Below are 17261 nucleotides of genomic sequence, written 5' to 3'. Positions count from 1 at the left end.
CGGTTGGGGCCCTTTTGGATCGGTTTGGAGGCAATCCAAAATTCTGTGGTTACAATGTTAATGAAGCTCCATGTCCCCTTGGGAGAAGGATCTGTGTCTTCCCTCAAAATCTGGGACTTGTCAAAAGTAATGTAACATGTCTTTGTTCATGCCTGTTTGAAGGGAACAATGAAATCACTTTGTGACAGAGCGCCTGAAAAAACAAAGATTGTGACAGATACACACCTTGTCCGGTGAATAAATCATTTAGCACACATTAAGGACTCCCTTGTCTCATTTATTTATTTTATTTGAAACATTTTAATACTGCTTTACATCAACAACACCAGGACGGTTATAAAACACCACCATACAATTTCAATAAAACCAACACATTAAGATACATCACAATCCACAATAGATTAGCCAGCTACTATCATGGCTGATTTTGTTCCAAAAACCTGCCCGAGACCACACCCAATCCACATATAGAAGCTGACTAGACTGACAGTTGAGTGTTTCTTGAACACTGGCAATGAGTGGCAATGGCGCATGAGGGCAGTCTGTATGACACACAGAGCTCTGCTCTCCAATAGGGGAGGAATGTTCTTCTCTGACCCTCCCCACCGCCCCAAGCATCTGTTGCCTGAAGCACTTGTCTAACTTACCCTAACTATAGGGCTAACTCTGCTATTACTATCTGTCTAACTGTTTTCAAAGGCAGGGGAATACTAGTTTGTTTTTTAAAAAAGGGAACAATTCCTTATAGAAAGAACTGGGCTCCCATTGGCCACAGTTGCTGAAGGCATTATCAGGGATCTTGCATGGCACAGAGAAGTGGGAGATTCATGGCAGTTAGGAAGGAATTTTTAAGTCAATAAAATAAAGTATGCCTCTATGCATGTTGAAAGGGTGTCAAGGCACCTATGAAAAGATAAAAGAAACCAACAGCAACAGGTGTTTTTAAAACATTTCACTGTTTAGTATGTGGAGGGCTTTTTTTTACTAGTTTACTGGAAATCTTGCTTAATGTATAAACACGGTCAGTACAAGGAAGTATGAAAATAAGCACATCTATACACAAATAAATATTAATTCAAACAAGGTTGTTTTTTCCACATATTTAACAAAAAGAGAAAAGAATGAGAGAGAAGGAAGTATGGTTTCTGAGAAGGCAAGTGTTACTCATCTATCCATGTGCTATAGTTGTTGTTTTCTTCAATTGCTTGTATTGCTTTTTTTGTGCAGATTCAAATGCCATTTCACCAACGTTACCACTTCTGTGTTCATTATTCTTTAGCCAACGCAGCAGAGATTTATAGTCCCATGCCATGTACCTCAATACTGAATGAACTTTCTTCCTTTTATGAGGGAGGGGAGCTGTATGTTTCTGAGTCCATGCTGTGAGTTGTTCCTGAATTAATCTCTGTCCTACATTTAATGGAGAAGGGCTGAGGGATGGCAGTCATCCTGGGGTCTCCTTTGACACCAGATGATGTGCATTAACTTATGATAGCCACCACTGGAGTTTCTAACAGCAGAGTAAATGCTTAAGGTTGTGATGGGATAAAACACCACGCTGCAATCATAACTTGCAGATTTAGTTTCAATTCTAGTCTTGCCCACCTGGCAAAACCTGAGGCTAGTACAGTGGTACCTTGGTTTGCAACCACTTTGGATTACAACTGTTTTGGATTACAACCACATCAAACCTGGAAGTCCGTGTCCCTTTTTTTTTTTAGATTACAACCTTTTTTGGGGGGGATTGCAACCAATTTGGGAGGGGGAGACCACATTGGGGAAAGTGCGCCTTGGGTTACAACCTGTTTTGGTTTACAACTGTACCTCTGGAACAGATTGTGGTTGTAAACCAAGGTACCACTGTACTACACTTTTAACACAAACCTATTAAGAGTTCTTTGAGAATGTCAACAAACATACAGATTGAGGTGATCTGGTTGGCATAGTGAACTAGGACAGAATCTTCTTTTTTAAAAAAAAAAATTGCTTCCATTTCATTATAAATTTGACCCCCTTATCTATATTACAAAGATCACAAAACTGCTGAAATGAAGAAAATAATTATCAAAGGAAAAGAAATCAATGCTATGAAGGATAATTCTGGTTTTAGAAAACAAAAGAACTATTGCTGCAGTTAGAGACAGCACAACAGAATACAGGCTAACATTTTTACACTTCTATTTTATTGCAACCAGCAGTCACCACTTAAGATGACAAGGGTTAAATGTCACAATTAATGCTGACATCTTAATGACCTGTTTTTATTTTACTGAACAGTTAATTGAAAAGTTTGCCGCTTTGCAGGTTTATGATAAATCACACCGAAAAAATGACATGGAAACGACATTTTAGGAGACTCTCACTAGGCTTTCTGCTACTGAGAAATAATAGATCATTAATATTCACTTTGACAGTTTGGACTATGAAGGCAGTATCTCGCCATTAAGACTATGCTGGCTCCTTCAGTCTTTTTTAAAAAATCACTGCAAATGTTCACATGACCCTATTTTCAGTACATAGTAATAAAATCAGTCATCCCAACTGAAAGCAGAAAGGACTAAAAGCACAAAGGGGGTTTCTGGTTGCTGGCAAAAATGAAAGGTTGAATAACTGAACAAATGAATCAAAATAAAACATTTGTGCAGGCTCCAATTAAAACTTAGGATTGCAGATAGCACAGAATTACACATACATGGCTGATATTTGAGAGAGATTTGAATGGCTGTGTACTGTACAAGTTTACTAAATTGTCATGGACTGGCAGGCCTCTGACAAGTGTACAGGGGGAGGCTGGAGGCCTGAGGGATTAACCAAGGAGAGAGGTCCAGCAATTTATGGGGTTTGGTGCCGGCCATGAGGCAGGAGCAAGGGGGAGGAGAGGAATGGTCACAGCCAGCAGAGATGGAGATGGATGTGCAGGACGTGTTGGAGGAAGAGGCTGTTCAGGAGAGGGGCAAGCTAGTCAAAGCTCCCCCACCCCACCCTCCGAACCAGAAGGAGTGTTAGGAGGGAAGAGAAGTGACAGGTTCTGTGTAGGAGAAGCCTCGGGTTGTGCATGCACACCCCATCAGATGAGAGCACATAAATTGGGGGGTGGTCCCACTGTTGCTGCTACTGCTCTGCAGGGCATAGATCTGGGGTCCAGACTTAGTAAATGCGTGATTATGTCAATAAAAAATTAACTATCAGATATTTGCCTTTCTTGGCTGGGAGTGCCTTAGGACATAAAATTATGATAAGACATAAAACCTATGACTTCAAAATAATGAGTGTAAATTCAACTTTGGTTGATGAAATTAAAGTCGCTAAGGGATGGATATGTATATGGAAATATGTTATAGGTGGGATGATACCCAAATCCATTCCTAATTACTAAGTGACAACTGCAGTACTGTGTTATTAGCAAGTCTTGGTAAAGATGTTGCCAGGGACGAGTAAAGTTTGCCAAATTAAGATTTACAAAAATAAGGATTACGGTGTAGATCTGACATCCATTCTGCGGAGCTCAGTGTGATTTTATTCGTTGAAATAACTGCAAACCCCTAAGTCCCATGCTCCTATGATATTCTGAAATATGCAACAAACTTTGAAGTGATCAGCATGTGAAAATATAGCAGCAGGAGCTTGACCAGAGACTGCAAAATACAAGTTGGTAAGTAGCACAAGCAGTCTTGGCATGCAGCTGAGTTCTATGTTCTAAGATAACAAATTATTGGGAGAAGCCACTACCATTGTCCTGCTTATTTTATGTCTGGGTTCCTGTAGCACTATCACAGTAGTCAATAGCTGAGCCCAGTGTGCTTCCTGCCATCCTCCCCGCAGTACACTGGGATGCTGCAATGGGAACAGTTTTCCCTGCTGAATTTCTCTCTCTCTCTCTTTAAGACACAAGATTGCTGTCCGGGCGAAATGGCTACTAGGATGTATGCAATGTGAACAAATTCACAGCGCATTTTGTCACAGAAAAATGTGGATCAACAATTTTGGGCGAGCCAAGCACATCCCATGAGCAGGATGTGGGGGAAAGGCTGTCTATATTTTGAGCCTCGGGTGCCAAAGGTTTTGGATTCTTAAGTAGGGTTTTAAGCAAATCAATATAAAGATGCTTATGCTGGAGAATCTCACCACTGAGATTTTGTATTCATCAGGTCGACAAAGTAATGAATAGATTGAGAAGCAATGGCTTCCGATAGGAAAACCTAAACATTATTTGGAGAAAAACAGTATATCTGATCTCACTAAAAATAAATACAGTGATTTGTGCAAGGACTGTGGCTATTAGCAATGGCCTTACACTGCTCTTGAATAGAATGCTATGAAATATATCCATGGGTACACAGAAAAAAATGACTCTTTTACTAATGAATCTCGCAGGTTAATTATGCATTGAGTGAAGCAGTACTTCATATTCTGTTTGATCTGAACTGGTTGCTAACAAATTTCAATGGACTGCATTGTAGTATTTTTAATGATTTAAGATTCTTAAGCATATAAGAACTTTACAAGTATAAATACATAGGAAAAAATGGGAGAGGGAGAAACTAAGCAGGATAGCTTTACGTGTATCCTATCTTCCTATCCTACTAAGTTTCAGTATTTTAAGAGTTGCCATGTGTTAGCTCTAAAGCAGACACAGTGATTTAGAGATTGGAGGATTATGCATTCCCTGCTCCTCCTGTTCTCCTGCACATGAATTTTTCCTGCTATCTACAGGTTGGTTCAAAGGATGGAACAAGTGAGAATTTGAGCACAGAGGCTGGAGTATGTAATACCTGCCACCCTATCCCTAAAGCAGGGCCCAACATTATTTCTGCACAAGGAGTAACTAGCACTTAACTGAACTAAAAAGCACTAAACAGTTTAGCCATCCCTAAAAGGCCACAGTCTTTCATCATTGTAATGATTACATTATGAACTGTTTCCATTTTTAAAAGCATTTTTCAGATGGAATGACCAGAACTCTGCAGAGTATTCTAAATGTGACCACATTGTTTGATGGACTATAAAACTGACTGGTTTGTTTTTTGCTTCTTGCCAAATAATTCCTAATACTGGGAAGAAGCATGGAAAGTTACACAAATGGGTGTCTTTTCACATGGTAGGGCTTTCGCAGCCCATCCTTGCTTCTGAAGCCCTGGTGCCACTACAAAGCTTCTCCTGCTGGTTGGAAAACCCTCAGGATGGTTGTGGAAAAGGAAATGCAGCCACAGCTGGGGGGATAATTGCGAGAATTAAAAGGGCAGGCTTGCAAGGGCCTTTCTGCTCCCCACAAGACAATTCAGGATGCTGCCAGATGAATCTCCCTTTTTCCTCACCACCATAGCACACTAAGTCGGCATTGCCAGTGACCTTTCCACTATAGAATACATCCAAAGTTGCTCTTGTGACAACAGAAGGACATTTGATTTTGGCATAGGCCTCTGCTAATAGAAGAAAATGACATATTTTGTTGATTTCCCCCTCTCCTTCAGCCTTTTGCTTTCAATTAAATATCTGGTTGAGAGTAAGCCTTAGTCTTGAACTAAAAGTTACAGAGCACATATGGCTACTGTCAAAAGCAGCAATCACACTTCTCTGATCCATGCCTGAAGGCAGCAGCAATGCAGCGAAGCCAGGGTTAAAGTGATAATCTCACATAACTTTTATTTGCTCTAGTGGACTCTTCTATGACTAGGCCACTTAAGGCAGCTTCATAATATAAATCAAGAAAGAAATTAAAATATTATTATGATCCAAAAGTATCATTTGATACATCTAAGGAGATGAACTTGAGTCCATTTTTTATTATTATTATTATTATTATTTCATAATAAATTTGTTATAGTCTTTAATGTGCTACAGAATCCAATTGTTTTTGCTGCAAGAGACTAACATCATGAGAAAAGTACACAAATGCCCAGCAACAGCAGTACAGTGGTACCTCGGTTTAAGAACAGCCCTGTTTACGAACTATTCGGTTTACGAACTCTGCAAAATCAGAAGTAGTGTCCTGGTTTGCGAACTTTACCTCGGTCTAAGAACAGAAGCCGGTGGAAGGGCACAAGCGGTGGGAGGCCTCATTAGGGAAAGCGCACCTCAGTTTAAGAATGGTTTCAGTTTAAGAACGGACTTCCGGAACGGATTAAGTTCGTAAACCGAGGTACCACTGTATTGTAAGAGATAACCCAACAATCAACCAACAAAACACATTATCATATGCTCTAAGTACATAAAAAAAATGGCCACTAAAATAAAACAGCCTGAAGAACTCATTTAAAAATAGATGGGGCCAGCCAAAGAACCCATGTGATGCTGTTCCACATATTACATTCTGTAGTACCAAATGTTACAGAGTATAACAGACCAGGCTGCTGCTTTCAGTGGTAGCCCCTCATGTGCCATAATGTCTAGTTGCTTTGAAATGCTTCACTAGTAGAGGAGGAACATTTACTGCACCTTATACTGTAAATGGATCTCATTGCACTTGGCTTACTATATTTTGGTGTGTATTATTGTATAAAGCATTCCAAATTTCCAGATGAATTTTGGAGAAAAATTAGCTGTTAGATGCATTTAGAAAAACTACAGCAGAATACAGAGCTACTCAAAACAGAAGATCGCTGCAGGAAAGGAAAGGAAAGGAAAGGAAAGGAAAGGAAAGGGGGTTGGAGTGGGGTATGTAAAGAAAGCCAGTAACATAATTTATTATGAGATTTAACTGATTTGAGATGCTGAATACATCTTTGCAGCTTTTTCAATTGCAAACAATTCCAACCACAATTCCGCTTGTCCAGTGCTTAAAAATCATGGGTCCAAGTGCCTTTCTGCTATTCCGGTGCTTTCTAGGCATGGGTCCAAGTAATTTTGCTTTTACCCTGGGAAACCCTCTCTTTAAAAATAAATTGGAACCAATGGCAATCTGCAGAAAACTCAATTGATGTTTGTTTCAATTCTGCACTAAACCCCAGGTTTTCCTGGGGGAAAGCAGTGGGGCAAACAAAAGTGCGGATGAGCCCATAAATCACTATCCTTCATGCTTTTGCTAAAGAGTGTTCTCTCATTTCTTCCAATTCCAATTAACTTCAGAAACAAACTAGATGTGATGGCAACAGACCCACTTGTCACAATCACATTGCCTTCAATTTCCCAGAAAGCACAAGTGCAGTACAGTGGTACCTCGGGTTAAGTACATAATTCGTTCCGGAGGTCGGTACTTAACCTGAAACTGTTGTTAACCTGAAGCACCACTTTAGCTAATGGGCCTCCTGCTGCTGCCGCACCGCCAGAGCACGATTTCAGTTATCATCCTGAAGCAAAGTTCTTAACCTGAAGCACTATTTCTGGGTTAGCGGAGTCTGTAACCTGAAGCGTATGTAACCCGAGGTACCACTGTATGGGTGAGCTGACATGCAGAATATGAACTGTGTCCTATATTCATATCTTCTCCCTTTAAAAAAATCACTTGTCCCCAACCTCTTTTTCCCCCCACAGTGGGGCTTTGTTGTCATAAGTAATCCTTACCTAGATAAAAATGTCTTGTGGGAAAAAAATTGGGCTTTCTTGCCACCCCTTCCCCTCTGAAGTGCCCTGAAAAATCTGCTCTAGTAGGTTAGGGGGCTCTCTGGAAAATAATAGTGTATGTTGGATATGTCTGTGACTAACTGAAAGAAACTGGTGAATCAGGAGGATCCTGCAAGATGTAGCTATATTAAAAAAGCTAGTATGCAACGTTTTATTATAAGTACTGCACATTCCATTTTTAGAACATACAGAACAGGTACATACTAAAAATATAATTTACAATGCAGCCATAAAATCTGGAGATGAAGAAGATATTCTTTATTACAGGCTGAACCTGATGTTTGAAAGGAGATGCTAGATGCAGCTAGCTCTTCTCAAATATGTCTACGTGCAATATTAGTACATAGTACTGATGTACTTCCACAAAATATACTTCCTTCCTACTGATATCCTGATAAATTATTTGTTCTCACTTCTGTGCCTACTTTCCACTGAAGAAATATTTATCATACTACCGAGCTTTGGTATAATTTCATCCATCTGCTTCCTGTGGCATATTTATTATTACTGTTAAAATCAATACCATCACAAATGCCATCACTGAAATCAAGGTCAGGCATTTTGCCTGGTCCTGGAGACAAACATTTCAGTATTCTTTTCCTTTTAGACCTCTTCTCATTAATCAGTCCATTTCCACAGAGAGCAGAAAGCTCAGTTATTACTTTTCTCTCACCATAGCACACACACACACAAAAACTGATCAAGAATTTCACTTTATGAGTCCACATAGTCCCTTATGAAATCATCTCCAGGACTTCAAAATCTCCCTGAAATTGCCATTAAATTTCATAAAAAGAACACTATACATGGGTAGCACAAGATAATTAAGATTAATGTTTCTAGCCAAATATTTTTAAGCTGTCTGACATCTGGATAACCTGTTCCAACAGCCAGCTGGAAAGGTCATTTGCAGCCAGGTGGGGAGCAAAGGGGTGTGAGGCTTGATGATCTATTTGAGTCTCCCTCCTCCTCCTCTCTTTATGTTCTGTATTTAATAAAACGTAGCCCCATTTAAACACCCACATAAGGACAATGGCTGCCTAGAATGTGTCCATATCACGCATGACGTGCAATAATATTTCCTGTTCATTTTTACTCTTAATTAGATAAGTATTAACAGTAAGAAGAACATGCAGTTATAGTTCTAATAATATAAGAAGCTCTTCTGAGTCAGAACAACCACTGAGTCCAGCTTCCTTATTCCCCACAATCGCCAACCAATTTCGAAAGTCTACAAGCAGGCCATGAGGAAAATAGCCATTGTTGCTCACTAGCAACTAGTATTTGGAAACATACTTTCTCTGAAGCTGAAGGTTACATATAGCTATCATGACTCATAGGCATTGATAGTCTTAAGCTCCATAAATTTGTCTAACCTTTTAACACCATCTAAACTAGAGGTCATCATTTACCTTGTGCTAGTAAACTCCATAAATAATGTGTTATGAGGGGAAAGTACTGTACTTGGTTTTGTTTTGAATCTCCTGCTAATCTTCTTTGTTAGATGACCCCCTGAGTTGGATGATCCCCGAGAAAGAAAAGTTTCTCACAATCCACTTCCTCAACACCACATTTCTATCACGTCTCCCATTAGTCATCTTCCTTCTGAACTTAAAAGCCCCAAATATTGTAGCCTTTCCTTACTGAGAAAATGCTCCAGACCCTTCAGCCTACAAAATCATTTTGGCAGCCCTTTTCTGCACCTTCGTCAGCTTTAAGACATCCTTCTGAGATGGAGTGCCAAAATGCCAGGAAGTATTCAAACTGGAACTTTATTTTATTTTAATTCCTTTTTTGCAGCTGCTGCACACTTGGCCCATTTTTCATTGAGCTATCCACCATAGCTACAAGATGTTATTTCCTGATCAGTCACTGCCAGATTAGACCTCGTCAGTGAACATGTGAAATTGGGATATCTTCTCCCTATGTGCATCACATTACACTATAAAGAAACCTTAGATTGGGAGGTCTCAAATAATAGTCCCTGGGTCTCTCAGAAAACTGTAATTCTTACAGCCCTTTGGGGGAAACATGATATGAAAACCAATTTTAAACTGGTTTAAAATCTGTAGTGTATGTAGTGTCTTAAGAGGTAACTAAGTTATGAGCTAGTTTCAACCTACATCTCATCAAGGAACATCTAGAGCTTTCACATGGTGTAACACAAAAATTCCACTGAAAAGGTCAATTTGTGTTGTCCTTATCACATAAAGGATACTCATGTAAACAGGCTTTGTGCCAGAATTCAGGGGCAGAGAACAATCTGTAGCTTTCCATCCCATCTGGTGAAGTAAATGGTGGAATAAAAAACAGTTCACACATGCTCTGGCAACATATTATGGGTCACTGATTCAAGCAGTCTCTAATAATCTGGGCTTTTCTTCTTTTTTTAAGGAAGCAATAAAAACTGCTACAAACATGACACTTTACAAAATGTGTCAGAAATGCCACTCTCTTTTTTTATTTATAACAAATGTCAAGAATGTGTCACCAATCATTCATCCACAAATGACAACATCTCCTTTTATTTACTGAATTGCCTGATATAGCTCTCCTCTAAAGAAGATGCTTTGGGAAATAGTACCCATTATGTCATTCCACAAGAATGCAATTAAATTAGCAAACATTTCGTGAGTGGGCTACTGGGCACCTATTGAAGCTTGACAATGTTTTCCGGGAAGGTGCAAAGACACACTGATCTCCTTTTGCTTTGTTTTTCTCAATGCTTAAAATTCTAGATAAATACAGGACAAACTGTTCCCATCAGGATGTTCCTGCATCTGTCTGCTCCATATGGAGCTGAAAGAAACATTTACCAAGGAAAGAATTTTAAATTAAAGGAGTAGATGGGAGCGCTGCCTTGTTAGATGAAACTGTTGGGCAGAATAGGAATTGATAATGATGCTAAACATGTAAAATAATAAAGGAGATCATGGCACCAGTTTTAAGTGCTTCCTGACCCTTGCACACTATTATTATTATTATTATTATTATTAATTAATTAATTAACTAACTGCACTTCAACCTAAAGTCGGGGGGGCATTACATAAAATACAATTGTGAAACAATTAAAAAATACAATCAGAAAAGGGTGGGATCCTGAAAATATAATCTCAGGTGCACAATTCCACAAGGCACTTAAGTTTGCTTGAATGGATAACAGTATTAACATGACCACATAAGCATACTTGAGAGAGAGAGAGAGAGAGAGAGAGAGAGAGTCAGGTAAGGGAGAACATAGTAAGAAGATCAATGCTGAGTGACAAGCTTAGAGTGAGTGCCATCCAATATGGGGCAGAGGAGCAATCACTTTTACAAGTGCTACTGTTTCCATGCATCTTGTTGGGCTTCATAAGTACAACCATCAAAGTTACTGCTTCAAAATGGACCATTTTAAGAGGGGTTATTAAAATCCTCACTGGCCCTTCCATGTATCTCAAGGGATGCTAGCCATTAACCCTTGGGAATGGCCTGTGACATACAAGAACAAACCCACATGCCAAACTCTAACAAGCATTACGTATTTTAAACATGTTTAAAACAATCCAGTACATGATCTTTGAATTAGACATTCTATTCATTTGTTGACAACTTCTAGCCTGTTCTATCTGAATATAAAAAGCTTACAAAATAAAGAGCAGCAATACCATAAAAATATTAAAACATCTTTTTTATATATAAAAAACAAAACATAACCCTGAAATGTATGATTAATGTATTACACAACTTGCTTAAAGTCTATATGGTTAGGTTTTGGAATATACAATTAGTACCAATGGGACTAAGTACTGAACTTTGGCTGGATCATACCTTCTATCTCCAATAGGCAATAGGTTTTAGTATTAATAATAATAATAATAATAATAATAATAATAATAATAATAATTTATTATTTATACCCCGCCCATCTGGCTGGGCCTCCCCAGCCACTCTGGGCGGCTTCCATAAAAACCAAAAATACAGTAAAATATCACACGTTAAAAACTTCCCTGAACAGGGCTGCCTTAAGATGTCTTCTGAATGTCAGGTAGTTGTTTATCGCTTTGACATCTGCTGGAAGGGCGTTCCACAGGGCGGGCGCCACTACTGAGAAGGCCCTCTGCCTGGTTCCCTGTAGCTTTGCTTCTCGCAATGAGGGAACCGCCAGAAGGCCCTCGGCGCTGGACCTCAGCGTCCGGGCAGAATGATGGGGGTGGAGACGCTCCTTCAGGTATACTGGACCGAGGCCGTTTAGGGCTTTAAAGGTCAGCACCAACACTTTGAATTGTGCTCGGAAACGTACTGGGATTAAAAAGGGGGGAGGGTTGTGTGATTCCTATAAGAATTCCAGACTCCTATAAGACTTTCTTACACTTTTCCAGAGAATTGATCCATCTATTTCGGTACTAACTGCTCTGACAGAGGCATTCCAAGGACTCAAGGAAAAACAGCACATGTACACTAAATCATTTTAAGGAGAGATTCTACAGAATTAGAACCTCCTGTAGAGAAAGCATGCATTTTGCTACTGACCTATGCCCTCATCCCAGAGTCAAATATTTAAAGCACAACAGCTTTCACTCTAAACGAATATCCCATTTAGAACAGGTCAACCAGCAGGTTCCAGCTATTCTGGAAGTGTACAGCCTCCAAAAACGTGCTTCAGAACTCAAAAATAGTAGCATGCACACTGCTGAATGGTATCAATGAAAGATTCATACCTACAGTAAGAAAGGATGTGAATATGGGAACTCAAATTCCACTGTGTGGCTTCATCTTTCCCCAGAATTTCAATTACCGTATAAGGGGGGGAGTGTTGAGCCTCAGAAAGTGGATAATAAAGCTATCCTGTTTTAGGCAATTTTCATAAGCCAATTCACAGTTTAGTTAATAACAGTTATGAATTCAGGAAAGATACCAGGTACACTCTTTGGGAAACAAAGAAATGAAACCTTCAGGTTTCATGGTAAAAAAAAAAATAATAAACTGGAAATATAATGATAGAGCTGCTTGTCTATAATCACCACCTTACTAGTTTCTTTCTCTGATTCAGTTCTTAGACCTGAAGCAGAGACTGAACAAATTAGAAGAACCACCAGTTATACAATCATTTGCATGAATCCAAAGATTAAATGCCTTATAATTAATTATCTCAGCATTAGGCTATTGCATTTCACAGCACATTAGACCTTTTCCACATGTGAAATCAATCATTCTAAAATTCCTGTGAGGAAATACTATTAAGCCCACAGAGGGTGATAAGTGATGGGAAGAAGTCAATAGCAAAAGCCACCATGTTCATTCTTTTGCTAAATACTTGTTTTTTGTCTTCTTACCAGTTCCCTGGTTTCCTCCAAGGTCAGTATCCCAACACAAATAAATCCTAGGAAACTTGACTTCACAATAGGCAAGACTGACTTAAGGTCCCACTCAGAAACTGGACTGGAGTTGATTGTTGCTTTGCTTGCAGTAAAGCAATTTTATGAGAGAACAGATCTTAAATCAGAGATCACCAGCATCGTACCCATGGGTGCCAATGTGCCCACCAGAACCTCCTATGGCATTTTCCATTCACTGGGGGGTGGATGATGAGGGGGCAGCCTGTACCATTTTGTTACCCTTTCTCTCTTTCTGTTTCTTTATATGTGGCAACCATTTTGTGTTATACCATGTTCTCATGACATCCATTTTTTGCCTGGCCCCCCACCACACTGTCTCAGAATTCCAAATGAGCCCACTGGTCCAAAAAGGGTTGGTTACATCTGCTTTAAGTCAGCATCCTCTTGTTCAAACTCCTTCTGGAAGCTTCTGACATGCAGTCCAGCTCCAGCAGCAATTCAGACACGGAGATGGTTTCAACCCACCAACCAATTTAACAAGAGGGTCAGCCATGTGAACCCAGTCCGTTATTGAAGGTTCTGTTTGTACAATCAGGCTCCAAACAATGAACACAGAGGTTGAGTCTAAGGGGAGGTTAACTCTAAGAAGTAGGTTAACTTGCCCCCAATCATATTTTATTTACTCTTGTAGTCCAGGTGTAAGGGGATCTGAGATACATCAAAGCAATTGCTTTCTAAAAGGTTCTGAGCCAGTGCACCCAGCATTCCTTGGTACAACCTGCACACAAATTGCTGAGGTAAGCAGGCAAAGTGGGCATTCCTGCCTCACTTTGGAAGGAGTTCTGAATAAAGTTGGGCCTTACGAAGATAGCTTGGTCCATCCCCACTCAGGAGGAATTCCTTATCAGTGGTAACACCCCAGCTAAGGAATAGTCTCCCCAGAGAGGCTGGTTGCTGCCTTTGTTTATTACATTTTTTGTGCCGAGAATTTTAAATAAATTTTAAATAATCTGTGCTTTTCAAAACATGCACACATGTAGGCTATCCATGTTTGAGTTGTGTTTCATTTAATAATCTGAGCTAAAAATACTGCTGAATTTTAATATTGTGTCTTATTCTTTGTGCTGCCCAGAGAACAGTTCTGTAAATAAGTAATCAATAAAATTCAGGAAGCCATTTCTGCACTTGCTGCTGCTTCTGCACTGGCACGAAAAAATAATGTATTATATGAAATGGCTCTAAGAGGTTCTATACTAAGCTTGTCCCTTGAGTAGAAACTACTCAAAATGAAGGGCAGATATAATTAACAATGCCAGAACATATGATTCAGGAACACAAAGAACTCAAAGCCAAGGAACAGGAGCCTCCAGTTCACCACAATATTGTCCTGAATATATACAGTGTATATATTACTGATAACGGAAGTACAGTTCTCAATAGTATATCTAACTGAGTTTGGTGAACTTGATCCCCAATAAGGGTGCTTAGGACTGCCGCTTCAGTAAAATAATTGTTTGCATGTGATGAAAAACCGAACTTTAAATCTCACAGTGTTGCTGAAAAAAAAGTCTCAGGCAGCAATCCTACAGCATGTTGAGAACAGTTGAGAAGACCCACAGGCGAGGTGATACTTATGTCCCCTGATCTCCTGAAGTTGTTCCAAGGCATGTTGTTTCTCCAACTTACCTACAAAATTGGCCTGAAATGACAGCATCCATGGGGTTAATCCATAGTTATTTATGTCCTAGTAGACAAAAAAAAACCCCTACTACTGCGAGCCATCAGGGCTATGGATGTGCTGGCTGCTCTGCCATGAAATCTTAAGGAAATGGTTGCTTCTATCCTTCCATTCACAGAATGTTTTTTTGATCCAGCGGAAACATTCATGAATAGAAAGGGATGAGAAGCTATTTTCCGAAGTTTCATCTTTTCCCCATGCAACATTCTGTTTTGTTCCAAGCTGTTCTCTCCTTCTCCCCACCCCAAGCAGATTTTTGTGGAACTGCAGGGAAAATGGGAATTTGCAAAAATCGCCTTTGCTCCCCCTTCCATTTACAGAAGCCTCCACCGGATTAAGGAGCCTTCTGTGAAGGGAATGAAATCATTGACCACAATCTAGGCAGAGGAATCCAAACCCAAGGTCACCAGGTGCCAGGAATTACTGGAGTGGCAGAGCCATCTGAAACCCCGCTGGCTCCTGCTGGTAAGGGCAGATGGGGAACATTTCTCTCTTGGCATCAACTTGGCACAGCTGAAAGGTTCAGACTGAGCCAGTTACCTGGCAATGGACTAACTTAGGATCCAGCAGATCCTGGCTGGACTTGCTCCATCCCTAAAACACCTCATTTTCGAGCCTTGTGCCAGATGCTTCCAGCAGAAACATCACCGGTAGTAACTCCCACATGCCCTGAATCTTCAGCAGGTGAAGATACTTCTGCTCCAACCGCCCCACCATCATCACTGGCAGAGCCAGTGGAATCCATCCTAACCCCCTCCTGAAGCACAGATTACAGGCTCCCTTAGGAAATATCAGTTTGCAGTAGATGACAGATAGATAGATGATAGATAGATAGATAGATAGATAGATGATAGATGATATAGATAGATATTAATGAAAGGTTTTTTATTCCTGCTGTACAATGATATGAGAAAAAGAATTCTATTTTTAACTTTTTAATTGTGCTGAGTGGAGAACCAAAAGTAATGAATAAATAATTTGTATTGATCAACTTTAAACACCTGTCTCAAATTATCTTTCAATACACAGCAAATCACATATTTCCCTTTATTGTTCTGGGTCATAAATCTGTTGTTGTTGAACAATAATCTAAAGGCCTTCAAAAGTTTTAACCATAGCAGATCTTAAAATAAATAGAGACAAAACCAAACTCTTGGTAAAAAATATGAATGGTGATAGTAAAAATAAACTACAAGATATATCAGGTTTAAAGATTGAAAGAAATATTAAATATTTAGGTGCATGGTTAACCGCAAAATACAAACTTGTTCAAAGATAATTATTTAAAAACTTGAGAAGATATTGAAAGAAATTTGCAAATATGGGGCAGGATGAAACTTTCATTGTTGGGTAGAGTGTTGACTATAAAAATGAATGTATTACCAAAAATGTTATTTCTATTTCAATCAATATCGGTGATTAGCAAGACAGATTGCTTCAACACATGACAAAAAGACATTTCTAAACATATCTGGCAAGGGGAAAAAACAGTAATAAAACATAAAATATGGATTGATGTGAAAGAGAAAGGAGGCTTTTCCCTGCCGGATATGAGATTATATTATGAGACATCTTGTCTGTGCTGGTTGAAGGAATGGTTGACATTGAAAAATCTGTATATTTTAGATCCTGAAGGTCATGATAATCATTTTGGTTGGCACGCTTATCTGTGTCATGAAAAAGTGAAAGTACACAAAGGATTTACAAACCATATAATCAGGAAAAAATCTGTATAGAGTTTGGGATAAATGCAAAAACCTGTTGGATGTGAAAACACCACTCTGGCTCTCACTATTAGAAGCTATAGCGGTAAAGAAATAATATGTTACAGTATAAGGGAAAGCTATATGAAAATGTTATATAGATGGTATCTAACACCTACTAGATTGGCAAAAATGTATAAATCAAAATCAAACAAGTGTTGGAAATGTAAAGAGAAAGAAGGCACCTTTTATCATATCTGGTGGTCTTGTAATAAGGTAAAAGCGTACTGGGAAATGGTATATAATGAATTGAAAGAGATGTTTAAGTTAACATTTGTTTAAAAAAACCCCAGAAACTTCTCTTTTGGGAATTATAGGTGCAGAACTACCAAGACAGTATAGAAATTTATGTATGTATGCAACCATACCTGCGAGAACGTTATTTGCCCAAAAATGGAAAGATGAAGGAATCCCAATGAAAGAAGAATGGATACAAAAACTTATGGACTATGCAGAAATGGTGAAACTTACCGGAAGAATAAGAAATCAGGACAACAAACTTTTTATATAGGAATGGAAATGGTATATTGAATTTTTACAAACAAACTGCAAACAGATAAAAACCTTGGCAGGACTATTGTAATAACCTGCAGTTTTTTAAATATAGATATATGAAAATAGATGAATAAAAGAATGATTTAATATAACTTAGACTATGCAGGGAATTATGAATTAAAAATTAATGAACCGCAGAAAGAGGAGGAAGGATGTCGAGTTTTGAAATGTTTGATTTACTGTTACACTACTACTGAAATGTATATAGATATATGAAAATCATAAATAAAATTATTTTTAAAAGAAAATGTTTTAACCAAGATAAAATCAGCTCTTGAGTTCTTTTCAGAAGAGACCGTCTACTAAATGCAGAGTTTAATGAGCCAC

General features: G+C 38.9%; 1 protein-coding gene across 4 annotated transcripts in view; it reads right to left on the bottom strand.

The window, feature by feature from the left end:
- The window catches only part of KIAA1549L (KIAA1549 like), a 146177-nt gene that overhangs the window by 98895 nt on the left and 30021 nt on the right, over nucleotides 1-17261 (bottom strand). The window lies entirely within an intron of this gene.

The sequence above is a fragment of the Podarcis raffonei genome, chromosome 1, assembly GCF_027172205.1.
Source record: "Podarcis raffonei isolate rPodRaf1 chromosome 1, rPodRaf1.pri, whole genome shotgun sequence".
NCBI classification, from domain to species: domain Eukaryota; kingdom Metazoa; phylum Chordata; class Lepidosauria; order Squamata; family Lacertidae; genus Podarcis; species Podarcis raffonei.
Note: the sequence above shows the minus strand (reverse complement) of the source record. Positions and strands in the feature narration are given on the sequence as shown.